Genomic DNA, 16,281 nt, shown 5'->3' on the forward strand with positions numbered 1-16,281 from the left:
ATATACAATTTGTGTCATGTTGACCAAGTATGACTTGAACCACAGTACGGCTGTATCATGAATACAAAATACATGCTGGAGACGGTGAAGTAATATATCATGGTATATTGTGTCAAATGCTGCTGACAAATCAAGGAGGGTGAGGACTGTAATCTTTCCGCTATCCAACGCAGAAAGAAATTCATTAACTACTTTTAGAAGAGTAGTTTCAGTACTGTGGCAATGGCGATATGGAGATTGTACATTGCTAAAAAGTCTGTTTGAATATAGATGAGATACAAGCTGGGATAGAACAACCTTTTACAAAATTGTTTTATATGAATGGGAGATTAGAAACTGCGCGGTAGTTCTTTAAACGATTATGGTCTAGTGTTGGTTTCTTCAGCAGAGGTTTTACAATGGCAGTTTTGAAATATGATGGGAATTCCCCGGATGAGAGAGAGGTATTGAAAACATCAGTTAGTGAAGGCAATACTGGATCTAAGCACTCAGTTAGCAATGATGTTGGAATTGGATCAAGTTCACATGACTTTGGTGCACTCTTCATATATATATATATATATATATATATATATATATATATATATATATATATATATATATATATATATATATATATATAATCTTATCTTGTATGTATATACCTTGACAGACTACGAGTACGACTGAAACGTGTCACTTAACTTACCTGACAAAGCTGAATCTTCAACAAAATGTTGAAAAATTAAGTAATTATTGTGTATATCGCTCAACACTATTGATATCAAGGGGATATAATTTGTCATGAGGGGTATGAATTAGCCTAGGCCATAATATACCCCAGGGGTATAAATTGGCCCTGGCCATAATATACCCGAGTATAATCTATCCTAGACCGCTTTAACCCCAGGTATGCTCCGGACTGGGGGTATACTATTGCCTGTTACACCGGTACTTGAGCTTAAGTTACAGTAGAATACACATGTCATTGTACATTCATATTTCCATTTAATCTTTCAGACAACTGTGCTTATAAGGCTGACGTATACGCAGAGAAATAAAATGGGACGATGCAAATAACAAAGTATGATTCTAGCTACCATGCAAGCCTTTTATTGACAAATGTAATCGGTATAATGAAGGTATATATGTACATGTACAGCTGACAGGCAGTCCTGGTGACATATTGCAATATTTGTGTTTCTTATTTTCCTTTACATAGTTTTGTTGCATTTGGCAGAATGTGTATAGTACACTATGGTTATAATAATTTGTGTTGTATACGATACATCTTCTCTTTGGTATAATTGGTTCTTTGGGATAAACAGTAACACATTGTATAGAATTATAATAATATGCAATTAATATTTTTGTTTAGTGTCAATCATCGTTCTATATTAAAAAGGCATGGGATGCTCGAATTTATGTAATGATTTATTATATATTTCTAGTATGTACCCGATGCAAGAACACTGAACAGATGTTCCTATAAATTGTCCACATAGTTGGCGTTCTAATTCAATAACTGGGTGTTTTAAGCAAAGGATGTAATAAATGCGTGGTTATGATACATAATATTAGGTCCCTCTAATCATCCCTAAACAGTATATTAACGAAAGTCTAGTCGCACAATATCAATATGCTTGAATCAGTTACACACATTATCAGATAAGTATTTCGATAATATATGTACCCATTATTATTTGCTAGGAAAAATCTTATATGCTCTTGATATTTAAAAGATGGTGTTTCGTTTCAAGTTTACGATGACGGTCTTGTTTAATGTTGTGGCTTTCTCCAAAGAACTCAATGACTGTCGTGTTAATCACGCCATACGAAGCTCTCATCCACAATATCCAAAATAATAAACAAAATAGTATATAACTGACATAACAACATGTGATTATGATATATACAGAAATAATTACGTCATAATCGGGATACCTGATCCTAAATACATTATTCAACATCAGACGGTAATGTCAAGTTGATGTCAAAACATTCAAAGCAAACATGAAACCAAATAGGCCCAGATGGTAAGTGACTGTATGATATTGAAGCACTTAACAACACGTTGACATAATCGGTGCATATCATTATATCCAGCACCTGCCAAAGTCATGAGAGTGTATGTTACTTTCTCAGTATTTGAATAGCAATGATGACTTACGCTCACTTGTCACGCTTAACTGTATCTCAATGAGGCATGAAAACATGAGCCAGTCTTTACGGGGTGATTGCAACCATCAATAGCGACATATAATCGCGAGGGTGGCAACGACTGCTTCACTCAAATACATTGTCAGTTAAATGTGTAGAAGTGGGCAGATTAATTCTTACATTCTTTTGTACAATATTAAATTTCTACAGGTTACTTCTGCAAGATACTTCCTCCATCTACATATTAACACGGTATATTTCACATAACCATTATTTTAAAGACCATGCGTCATGTAACTAAAGTTTTATATTGGTCAAAGACAGAATAATATGAAGTAACAATGTGTCACCAAATAATTATGATGATCACGTAATATAAAGAATGTTTGCACAGCTGAACGCGATGACGACCGCACGAATCTAACTTAATCTAATGTTTTCTTGAATTGCAATTGAACACTAATCTACTCTTGACGAAAATTGTAAAGGCGACTGTGTACCAGTAAGATTAACAGTGCTTGTATGATGTATTTTGGAAGTGTGCAGGTAGGTTTAGTACGTTTTTGCTCTTGGCAGTACACCAATAAATAGCTTTCAAAGAAACTCGGAGAAAACTTTAGATGATTTGCACAGGTGTATTGACATATACAGGCTTGGGTGCTAATTAACATGACCCGTTCATACGAAATTAGATATATCAATATAAAGTCTTCAGATTGGTACATTAATAAGCTGTCACGTTTGTAATACACCAGCGTGCACACGCGTACAAAAACTCACACATTCTCAATCGTTCTCCCGTTATGTATATAATCAACTTTCGTAAAGCAACGTTTAAAGAAGCCAGTAAAGTTACCTCGAAGTCAACAACATTAATGTAATTATTTTCTACTCTCGTAATACCGACAATTTGGTTAAAGTTAGCATATATTTTATTGCCGAATATTCAAAAATCAAAATAATATTGTAGCACGTGTATTGAATTTCGCAATACATACATACATACATACATACATACATACATACATACATACATATATATGACCATCCATCCATCCATTCATCCATCCATCCATCCATACATGCATACTTACCTACATACGTACATACATTCGTACATACATACATACATACGTACGTACGTACCTACGTACGTACGTACATACAAACATACATACATACATATATATGACCATCCATCCATCCATTCATCCATCCATCCATCCATAAATGCATTCTTACCTACATACATACATACATTCATCATAATATTATTCTTCCTGCACGTGTTCTAAGCCCAACGCTTCATATGGAGTATATGTATAATTTTACGTTTTGAGTTTTGAGTTTGATTTCAATTGTTGTACTTAAGCAATTGTATGCATATGTGACCTCGTGCATAAGAATGCAACCAACTTGAACATCATGGTTCACCTTGAATAAAGATAACAATACAATACAACACCCAGTTGTATAACTTACATATGCTCGCTGTGCTTAATTCCGAGACCTCTTTGTCTTAGGTAGCAATCTGTATTTATAGCGTTCGCCGTATTATATTTACTTGGCTCGAAAAAGGGCCAAATAAACACGGTACTGAAAGTTCATTTATTAATGTAGCATTATGATCTCTGCGTATTGAATGCTGGCAATAATTACTTAAATCGGTTAAGTAGAGTAGTATTGCACTAGAGAACACAAACATACGGATTTATCTCAAAGATTATATAGCTGCGTTAGGTTACAACCTTTGAATCTAATTATATGAACAAACAGAGGTTTCACACACTCACATCTGAGAGATAATATCTGGTGTAGTTTAATTCGTCCCTTGTTAGGTAGCAAACTGTTATCAATGTTACGAAAACAACCAGCTATTAATCAAATTAGCCTTAATTAATTACTCCGCAATTTCTCCAATGTCCTTCAACTGAACAACGCCTTCACGTTCGTCAGTATTTGAATTGCATATTCCTGAGCACACTTAATATTTGAACTTTTTATTTTACATATTAATTTTCCTAAAGACTTGGCTATCTTTAATTCCTTCATTTGTTTCTGTCTAATACTGCTCTCTTATAATGTATCGTATATATTACTTGCAATGAACGGGAACAACGCACTTGCCTGAGACCCAAATTTAACCTGTCTTGGGTAGTGACGTAGGTATTTGCTGGTTTACTTTACCTGCCAAGAAGATGCTTACTATTATCAGCACTGGAAACTATTTGTCATGGGCTCAGTTTTTCTTCTACAGAAAACCAGTTGCAATGTGTGCACCAGAATAATGAATTACCATTTAAATTAAAAGATTTTGAGTGGAAAAATAAATATTGCAAAATTCATATAAGTACACACACACACACACACACACACACACACACACATATATATATATATATATATATATATATATATATATATATATATATATATATATATATATATATATATATATATATATATATATATATATATATATATATATATATATATATATACATATATACATACATACATACATACATACTCAGCTTAAATCGGCTTTAAAGCTATTATATTAGTGTGGATATTCAGGGTAATTAAAGTCTATCATCAATACGACCTTAGACACATATGATATTGAAAACGAACGCACATATATTAATTTTGTCATTCGGAATTTATGTTGAATTTTCATAATTGCAAATGAAACGGCAATATTTGAAATTTGTACCGTCTTTGTTTTCCCTCTCTCATTGCCAGTATACAAACTCACCGTGCTGGAAAGGATGGTGTCGGCAGCGGGAAAAGACCACGTTGAAGTCATAATTGATAAAGTTTTTAAGGTTAGATGACCACACATTTTTCTAATTATTTTGTTTGATTCGATAGAGTAGTTTAGCAGAGAAGGGCGCTGCATCGAAATATGTCGGACCTTACTATTAACAATGTAAAAGCAACCTTTTATGCTGGAGAAATGTCTATTAAACGGTGTATAAATATATTTGTGTGTGAGTATGTATGTGTTTATAATTCCCGTCCACAAAAAATATGTTCTTTAAATAGAGCAAAAATTGTAAGGAAAACCTCGACGAAACAACTTATTTCTTACGAAAACATATACAAACAAATTATAAGATATGCCTCACAGGTTTGTCCTGTAATTGCTATGTGATATGTTTGCTTGTTTACCACCGAACAGTACTGAAATGTAAGCAGAGACTATGTTTACCTATTTTGCAATTTAGAGCCGTTTGTTTGTATAAATCATACAAATATTTCACAAGTTTGAAAGGTCGTGATGAGCAATAATGCCTGCACATTAAAGTAGAATTACTCAAATGCAAAAACACGATCTGCACTGTATAGACATTTCCGTTGACTGATTAGATAATCTGTATCTAAAACGATTAAATGTTAAATATGCTTAATTATGACATTGTTCCTCATTTTCTCAATTCTGCAATATCATTTATTTTTATTACTTTATGAAAAAGTCTATGCCTTCGATGTGGAAGGTTGCAGGTTCGAACCTCGACCGAGTCACACTAAAGAGCTCTAAAAATGTTATTAGCAGCTACCTTGCTTAACGCGCAGAATTAAGAAGTTAGTATCAGGACTGTCCGAACTGACCTCAGAATAATGTGACAGGGTGGGACATGATGCAACATGTCCACGACATGATGCCGCATCGTTGGACATCACTGTTAACTGCCACACTGAAGTCATCATATCATAATGACTGACAAAATGATAAAATTTAAGTTCAAAATCTCATGCACACAAACATGCATACACCTGTCTAAACATACATTTCTATAAATTTTGGTTGGAATTTATATAATTGTATTATGCTGTATGTGTTTTAATATAACTTTGCTAAGAGCGATCGATCTTATATTCATGAGATAAGAGCATTTGAAATTTATAAACCGTTCATTCGAAACATTTCACGAAGTAAACTGATCTCCATTCTCAGAAGTGTTCTTTACAACCCCGCCCACCCCCAACCCTCAGTATATCGGATAATGTATTTACTACGAGTCAAAAAAGGGCAGCAGTAATTTTGTTTTCTATTTATTGTTGAATACATAGGTAGACCACATTTGCTTTGTTTGGAATGGTATCGTGTTTACATGTTCATGAATGCGTCAACAGACACTATGAAAAAATCAGCAAAGAAAGAAAATCTCTGATAATTGCAAAGCTAGTATCTACAACTAAAAACACGAATTATAGATTACTTTAAAAATGTACATTCACTGACGGTTGAAAATATCTGATAATGCATCTCACACCCGCCTAACATCCATCGTAGTGTGCAAAGTTATTATGCTGATGATGGCACATGGAACATAACACATTTATATTGTAAACAACGTTGATGGTTAAAAACAAATACAATCTGTAAAATTAAAATAAGGGTACGATATGACATTATTAAAATTCTTTTGTGTTTTATACCGACTGTTTATCCAGCTGGAGCATCTACGTTACAACCATACACCTTACTCTAGATCTTCTCGTTAATTAGTTTCAAAATTATTTATGTTTCTGTTTGTATTCATCGCTGACTTGATAATCAAAGAAGTAGCGAAAAGTTTATCAATTCTAATTAATATGTTACGAGAGATCATACCAATAAAAATTTAAATGATTGTTATGAATTTTGCAAAATATTATATGCCATTTTTATTGACCATCCGTGAATTTGGAATGTTTTATACGTAGCTAAGATGTGGTAAGCTCGATATTCTATTTACATTGCATCGTAATGATTCAGAGAGCATTGTAATTGTGGTTAAGGCTCACTTTAATTTACCCCTTGTTCTCGGTATCTAGTTCGTTATGCACGTATCGCCATGTTTATCAATGCGAATGTCCGCGTAAATGCATTGCACATTACGATGGATTACAAGTTGCTCCGTCTAAACAATTTCACTTTTTAAATATTGCACTTATTTCGCCAAATATAAGAAGTTTGCGCTGATAAGTTTCGTTTCATATTTGCATGGCATGAAACATTACATAATTCGCAGCTACATCCTCACTGTGCCATGTTCATATTTTCAAAGACAGGCATGGAATACGATTCATAATGAAGCTGCGTCAAACTATAGTGCAACATAAGGGAATATTATCTGATATACGAATCATTATGCCGTATTTTGTGTTTTATTGCAACAAATTAATATATATATGGTTGTGTCTACAATCCGCACCACACCATTTCTAACACTAGCATACCATATTTTTAAACGCAAACGACTGCATTAGAATGGAATAATATGCTCCTTTTATATGATATCATTGAATCTTCCATATATCAGGCACTTCAGAAGTTCTCTTTTCAGTCTGAATTGGACATTTTACCTGAAATACCAGCCGTTCTTCTGATTCCAGACGGTCATGCATGTGCTCAAAATCTCATCCCTGATAACCAATACTTGCTAATGGGTATGAGCCTGTGAATTAGCTGTTCTCAAATTTAAAAGAAAATATGTTGGGTTCCTTTCTCCATTTATTGTTCAATTGTCTAACTATTTAGCTTGTTTTGTTTTAGTGTATATCTTTCCTTAGTTTCCTTTTAAATTTCGGATTCATTGTATAGTTTCAAACGTATATGATTGGTAATCTTTATTGGCAGAATTACTATGGAAATGGCACAATCAAGAAAAGCAACTTTTGTCAATGCATTGCTTATTTGATATCTTAATGTAATCCGTATGATGCGACATATATCTAATGCACTATTTTGTCACCGATATATTTTATATTTCGAATATGATTTTGTTATAGGGAAGATATACACTGTATATAACTGCATATAAAGAATATCTTAAATTATCAACACTTAATGTAAAGTAATAACAACGTCAGTATTAAAAGGCTTAGCATAAGCATATAACAATTAACTAATATGTTGCTGGTTATAGACGCATATCGTTATATGTGTACTATATTCACAAACTGAGAATTAACCATTTCATGAATTACTAAACGAATATTGTCCAGATTGAAAACGGATATTGTTTAAAAATTAAAAACACCTAATACACGAATAATTTTTTCTACAAAGGTACATTTTGTCAATAATATTTACTTATTTTTTTAAGTATGTTTGGTAAATATATTGGTCAATTCGATAATCTCTCCTTCATATTAGTTCCATTTTCATTTTTGGCAATTATTTATCTGTATACGATAAATGTTAAGTCTAGTATACATGTGCAATTTGCTGATTTGCCATAAACGTGTGGCTCGCCTTTGATATATCTAATGGAGGTAGTTATTTTCTAATATGAACTGGGCTATATTGCAGCTACTTATACCACGTATCCATTAAACGGGATCGAAATGTGCATACGAGATGCCACAGACGAATCTTGTGCGTAAGTATTCTGCGGCCAACATGGACGTGTTTAGTATAGAACTAAATGCTTTTGTAATTAATACTACTACTGCTAATAATAATAATACAAATAATAATAATAATATTACTTCTCAACATGTTTTCGTTGTAACTTATGAAAAAAATTGATAACAGTTTAAATCCTAAATAAAACAGTAAAACGGAAAACGAAGGAATAGTATATTCAATCTAATCATTCTAGTCTTGTCGATTTGTCTAAAACGTGTACTTATCTAATATTAAAATGTATGTATCTTATTCTGAACGTTTTTAACACATGTTAAAAACCGAATATAATAATTCCTTAGAACGAATCATATGTTATCCACTGAAATGGAGAGTGCAGAGAGCAAGGTTAGATACGTAGATACCCCTTCATGTTTCACTAGAGAAATGGCTTGGTTTGTATATTCGTTTTATAGAGGTCAAAAACGATAATCTCGTTTTCCAGGTGATATCAACGTCATCTCAAACGAGTCTGAAACTACGTTTACCCCGTTGACTCCAGGTTTAACATTTCAATAATTCAACTATAAAACTCTAATCTTACGCAATTTTGGGGAATTTGAACATGTACTGTAAGAATTTGTGTTACACTTGTCTAGAGAAAATGAGTGACTGTTGGTACACATATTTCATCCTTTAAGTGTGATATAAACGTACATATCAGATAATAATTAATTCGGATCATGCTTGCTGCAAGGACCTCGTATTAAAAATGTTTGAGTGTTAAATTAATTCCCATAGTTGTTACTTTTCTTGATGATAATGATTTTATTAAACTGTCCGAAACTTGATAGGTATATAACAAACATATAATTATCAGAGTAATTAAATTTGGATTGAATTACCAGATAACTCTTAATGATCTGGTTTACCTCATTATATATAAACCCAGTCTTTCATCATATCCCTACTAAATATCACAAAGGAATACATTTGGCTAATCTACTTGGTGATAGGACATTATGACGGCAGACAGTTGTATAGGCAATACATACAGATGGTTCATTGATATTACGTTACAGCCCGGTAGTTTTATTCATTTGCATTTTTCTTTTCGATCAAATATCATGGTCCCTGAGCCATCCAGTACAGATAGTTTCTTTAGAAACATTGCGCTCGATAAGTACATTATCCGTATCGATATTATTGGTAACGGCTTCGGTAATGCTAATAGTAATGATTACAATAAAAATCATCGATTTGATCGCATTCCTACAATTTGCCAAAAGAAATTATCACTCCCAGACGTGACGAAGTGGCATGAAAATTTTTCTTAAATATAAGACACGCGTATAATTAGGTGCATTCATATTATTTGACAACCATTAAGTGAAACGAATATACCCCTGATATATGAGGACTTCTCCAAGAGATCTATTCTATGTACGTGAAGAGGATAATTCCCATCTACATTATGACTACAAAAATGGACATATAAGATATTGATCCAGTTTAGGGTTTGATGGATCAACCTTTATTGAATTCCAAGAGCACCAGGTGCTCAGTAGGAAGAGAGTTAAAATTTCTATGAATTCGTCGTAGTTGCCTCGGAGTATCAGATAAAAACGCACTTAGGTTGCATTTCCTGAGCACTTTATTATCAACAATGTTTATATATAGGTCTGATTTATATTTATAATTATCTATAATTATAGAATGACTGTGTAGATATATAAGAATCAATTAGTAGGTCGTCGTGCGAGTGTGTCTTCTACACACAAGTGCATATAACACCGATTGAGTAACATCAGTTTTTGGTGATGTGTGCTTAGTCGTGGGGGAATATGTGCTCGTGTGTGCAGGCAAGGCGATGGGTGCCGTTTACCTGCGGACCTGGCTTAGAATATCAGTAAGGTACGATTTAAAAAGTGTCCAACCTGTATAATTGTATTATTTGTATTAAAGTAGTATTTCTGCCTACTATTAGCAAGCATTCTTCTATATAATTCATGTGTGTGTGTGTGTGTGTGTGTGTGTGTGTGTGTGTGTGTGCGTGTGTGTGCATGTCTGTGTATAGTTAGGTTTATTAGCTTCAATAAGATCAGGACACCAAATCGACTTTCCCACTGTTGTTCGATTGATTTGATTATTTGATTGATTACATGATTGTTCTTTACATGGCTAGTCCATTCGTTCTTTCGTTTGTTTCAGGTCCCTTGATATATCGGTGGTCATTAAACAGCCAAAGACAGTGTAACTCGACAGCATTATTAATAACATAATTTTCAACATCAATACTCTTGTTCTTGTGTTTTCTTTGGGTATATTTACTGGTATGGAACCATAACAAAGAAGAAAACCGAGCAATATCTAATTAATTGGAACAACAGTATACGTGTTCAAAATAAAGTCAAGAAGGGCATGCTATTTGTTTTGTGTGAATCGTTCGCAATTTTTACTTTCGCGAAGAATTATTAAAAATTTGCTCAATATACCTAAGGAAGTTGTGAATGGACATCTGGGATGTAAGAGTAAAGCAAACGTATCAGCTTGAAAATGCACCTTATCTGAAAGCAAATCTGCAGTGAGCTACCTGAACCAATATGTATGGCAGAACATTTGATGGCTTCTATCCCTCTTCGACGGCTGTTAGGTGCCTTGACATACCCCAGGTACTTATGTACTTTGGTATAACCCATGTATAGGACCCTGAGTATATGTGTGGTTTTGACGGTGTTTCCTGGAACACTCGTGCCATCTTTCATATCAGAGTACTAAAACACATGAACCATGGAAATACGTATTACCACGTCACAAAACGACCTCAACAATAGGCTATTCTGACCGAAAATTAGTCCCAGTGAGCTATTGTCTTTAGTTTACTGACGATGTTACTAAGTTTTATTTATATCCAATTTTTCAAGATATAAATTTTGTTGTCCAAACTCATCAAATTATGTAAGCAGGCGCATCGCCATAAATTCATTCCAAATTTGCGCTCAACGTTGCCAACGTCAACATATGCAAGCGAGTCTTACCAAAATGTATTTAAGCATGTATCGTCAACATTTCCAGTCACAAACGTGTAAATGTTTGGTACTCAAAGCAACTTAGTAGCATATTATATTAAGACATAAAATCAGTTTAATCTACTTTTAAATCACGACAAGCTCTTTAAATTTACAGCATTTGCTACTAGCTACATGATAATAAAAATTAACCAAGTAATTGTACTTTCATGGGAGTAAAAAATGTCAAGGAATCTGTATATTTATCTATATTTCTATATATCTTTAAATCGCTCTCTCTCTCTCCCTCTCTCTCTCCATCTCTCGCTCTGTCTCTCTCCCTCTCCCTTATATATATATATATATATATATATATATATATATATATATATATATATATATATATATATATATATATATATATATATATATATATATAGTTGTACAAAATTCAAGATCTTGATTATCCTTCGTCATCGAACCATATCTTATGTATGCTTGTGTATAAATCGTATACATGGACATCTTTCTGGATATGTTATACACTGTTTTTTGCTCTTTGAATTATAAACATAGTTCATACATCCTTATATATCCATATATCAGTATATGTTTATAAGTTCCGAACTTTGATTCCTCTTTGCGTACTCTTTGATGTTACTTGTTTTGTTTAGTTCCAGTTAGAAATGATAAAGTTCCATATATCGGTTGTTTAATTCGGTGCGTATCATTCTATTGAATTCAGCTGATAAGCACGGTGTCCCATTATGCATTTTTTCATTACATTTTAAATAAATATTTCATTCATGAAGTTGAAGTGTCAGTGTTCTACTGAATCTAGTCTCAATCCTGCTACGAATTTTTATGTTATGACTATTCACAGTTGGGGAAAATATTTGGACTTAATTTAAACATACAAAGCACACCACAGTGAAAGAAAACAAGATGATTGGGGAGAGATTAATAATTAAAATGTGTAGACTGCGTTCTAAAGAAAATGTCCACACGGTTATATTTAACAATGACTATGTATCTGCCCAAGAGATCTCCAATGTACACTCTGTAAAGTTTTGCGGTAAAATTCGCATGGTTGCCTCCAAATATGGAAGTTTCAAAGTAATGTTGTCATGAACATTTCCGCTAATAATTATATAAACTACATTTGGACAAATTGTTATGGAAACCAAACGTTTCATTTAAATCTGAAAAAATATTGGAGGTTTTGTAGACATTGTCTCAAAGTATGACGAAATCATTGTCGAAAAGTATGATGGAAGCATTGTTTCAAAGAATGACGAAAGAAATTCATCAAAGAATGGCGGAAGCATTGTTTCAATGTAATGAGAAAGCAATATCTAAACGTATGATGGAAGTATTGTTTCAAAGCATGTCAAAATCAATATCTCAAAGTATGATGGAAGCATTATTTCAAAGCATGTCGAAAGCAATGTCTCAAAGTATTATGGAAGGAATGTTTCAAAGCATGTCGAAAACAATGTCTCAAAGTATGATGGAAGCATTGTTTCAAAGCTTGTCGAAAACAATGTCTCAAAGTATGATAAAAGCATTGTTTCAAAGCATGTCGAAAGCATGGTCTCAAAGTATGAAAGAAGCATTGTTTCAAAGCATGTCGAAGGCAAAGTCTCAAAGTATGATGGAAGCATTTTTTCAACGCCTGTCGAAAGCAATTGTCTCAAAGTATGAGAAAAGCAATGTTCTATTGTCTGTAGTAATCATTGTTTCAAAGTATGATGGAAGCACGGTTGCAAAATATGATGGAAGCATTGTCGCAAAGTATGATGAAAGTATTTTTAGTAGATGAAACGAAATTGTCACATGAAAAGTCAAAACAAATTTGCAGGAGGACACAGTCACATGAAATCGTGTGTGTACAATCATTCATATCACAGCAATAACAGACAATTTGCAATTTACAGTAAATGCGAATAATTTGATAACTCTTCTCTAACAATTGCTCATCGCAATATAACTTATTTGAACGGAAAGCATCTCAGCACAAACCCTTTTAAAACTTTAACAATTGTTTCCGATCGTAAAATATGAATGTTGTTACCAAATATAGAAAGCATACGATATAGCAATTTGTAAGATTTGGTTTTTAAGATGTGCACGCAGTAAGTTGTCATAATTTAGTCCCATATCAAATAGATGTTTGTTTTGTATGCATCAATACTATTTATCAGGGGAGACCTTGCTTCTTTATACAACCTAAAGATTACCCATAGTGCACTGTATAGTCGGTTTTCACTGGCTTTTTTGCAGCCGTGACTACTTTGCGTAGTACCGTCTAATATAGATCAGCAATGTCTATGGCAATTACTTCTCTTGCTTTGTGGTTCTCTATCTACGGTGTTATTACTCACTGGATCAGCGTGTAAAATGTAGCTATATAAGTAATCTATGGGTGCCCTTGTTCTCTAAGGTGAAATGGTTGTACATTAAGTGAAATTTGGAAAACGTTTCCACCTCCAGGTCGCTTTCACCCGACTATCATCCAAGGGACATAATCTGAAACAGACCGACCATTCACAATACATGTACTAACCTATTAATGCTGAGCTCCAAGCGAGTCTATTGCTAGTACCAGTTATGTAAATCTTAAATACATTTCGGCCGAGGTAAGTATCCGAGGAGAAGGCTCGAATCACATAAGCCATCGGTGATGTCCTCATGGTGAAGCTATTCCAATATCTATCTATCTATTTAGCAAGCACACATCACAAAAAAAATGATGTCACTCAGTCAGTGTTATATGAACTCGTGTGTAGCTTGTGTCTTTGCGTCTTCGTTGAAATATCTGCACATTCACTGTTGGTCGTCCCCCCATGCTGCTATCTCTCTCAACAAAAATGTTATCGAGACCTACATTATTTCGCGACTGAGGATCATATAAAGTTATCGTGATTAATCCATGAGGAATCGCTTGAGCACGCGACAATACATTTCTGAACTGAATCATATCCATGTCCGGTGAACACCAAGCCTGATGAATGTTTTGCAGAGTATGTTTATATACTCCATTAAGCACACGTAACAGATTGCAGTTATCTCTAATCATTTTAGGTAGTTGTGTCTATTGCTGAGTAACATAAATAATCTCCGTATTTTTTACCTGCCTCGAGACAATATCAGAGGTGGATTTGATTGTGTATCTAGCATCACATCATCGTATACTACAAATGTATTAATGCATTAATCTAGGTAATCCACAGATGGAGCATCATTAATATCATTGATAAAGTCCAAAATATAATATACCGTCCTCTTCCAACAATTGCATTAAATTCTTTATGCACGTTGTAACATAGATGATCATTTAAAGATTGTGCAACTAAATACAAATTATCCCATTTCAGCCATTTCAGTATCAGATTAAGCAACACGTGCGTTTTAAGAGACCCAGATGGATCTATGATAATTGCCCTGATATAATTTGGTAGCGCTGGATGGTGCTTCACTGTCCCTTGATCTCGTGTCTCTTAAAAATCTACGATATCCATGTTTTACAAATATATGAAATACTATGAATTTATATTGTGTTCGATCCAGAGCCCCATCCCCCAGCATTTAATGAACGAAAATAACGACGAGGACTAAAAAACGTGCATTTACAGGGATGTGTATAAAATGTAGGGTAGACCTGCAATTTGCAGCCTAGATTCAACTGCTTCTCAAGGTGGATTTGTACGTGAACACTTAAAAATAATACCTGAAGATACACAATTACAACCGCCTTCACTTCTGTATAAACAGTGCACTGGCGTCCCGACATCGCATACATTGAAGACATGTCAGCATCACATTTTGGCGTGTTTGACAAAGTCTACTGTTGTTTCTATATACGGTAAACTGTCTTGAATTAGTATTCGTATACTGCCACAACATTACGGAAATAGTTATACCTTCCCATAAATGAATCATTATAGTAGATCCTTTCATCCGTGGACTTTCGTCCATCGTTCACGCACTCTCAACAGCACTCATATGAACCAAAACAATATAATTCAGTGCAATATTGTCTTTGTCGTTAATTCCTCCGAATTTCAACATCGATAGCTTGCCGTTGCGTATCTGCTTAGGGATAACATAATGGTACAGGTAGAGTTGAAATGTTTTCTTTATCTAACATACATAATTGCTGTTGAAGTGTATCACGAACTATCTTTATACTTGCGACTATCAGATCATCTGGTCTTCACATATTCCTAAAATCATTCATCGGACTTTCTGAAATTACTTCACGCATCATTTCACATTGAATTTTATCTGGCTGCGGTCTGATTATTTTTTTTAAAAAATTATTTTAACGAATCAGCAAGCCCACTGTAATCATTATTTATTTCCTTATGATAATCAACGAATGATTTTAGCCATTCGTGCAGAGTTCATCCAACAAAAGATTGTGGTTGACTATGATCACCACACATAATAACAGCTGTATTTTGTCTCAATAACCAATCAAGAGATATGTTTCATACATCATGCATATTTCATCCCAAATAATGATCTTATGAATGTATTTTCACCATTCGTTCAGACGTCGATGCATCTCCGCACAAACTAATGAAACGGATAAGTTTCAGATTTAACTCCCCGTTCGCTCATTTCTCCGACGAGCGCAACAGCTGGATTTAAAAAAGCATGTCAAAATTCCGAAATAATTCAATCGCACGGGTTGTTTTTACAGGATAATCACAACCGTTAAGATAATTAATTTTGTATCCAGCTACATGAACATATATCTCTTTGGATTCAAAGTCGCCTGATTCAGAA

The sequence above is a fragment of the Sinohyriopsis cumingii genome, chromosome 5, assembly GCF_028554795.1.
Source record: "Sinohyriopsis cumingii isolate HCF-2022 chromosome 5, ASM2855479v2, whole genome shotgun sequence".
Classification (NCBI taxonomy): Eukaryota; Metazoa; Mollusca; class Bivalvia; order Unionida; family Unionidae; genus Sinohyriopsis; species Sinohyriopsis cumingii.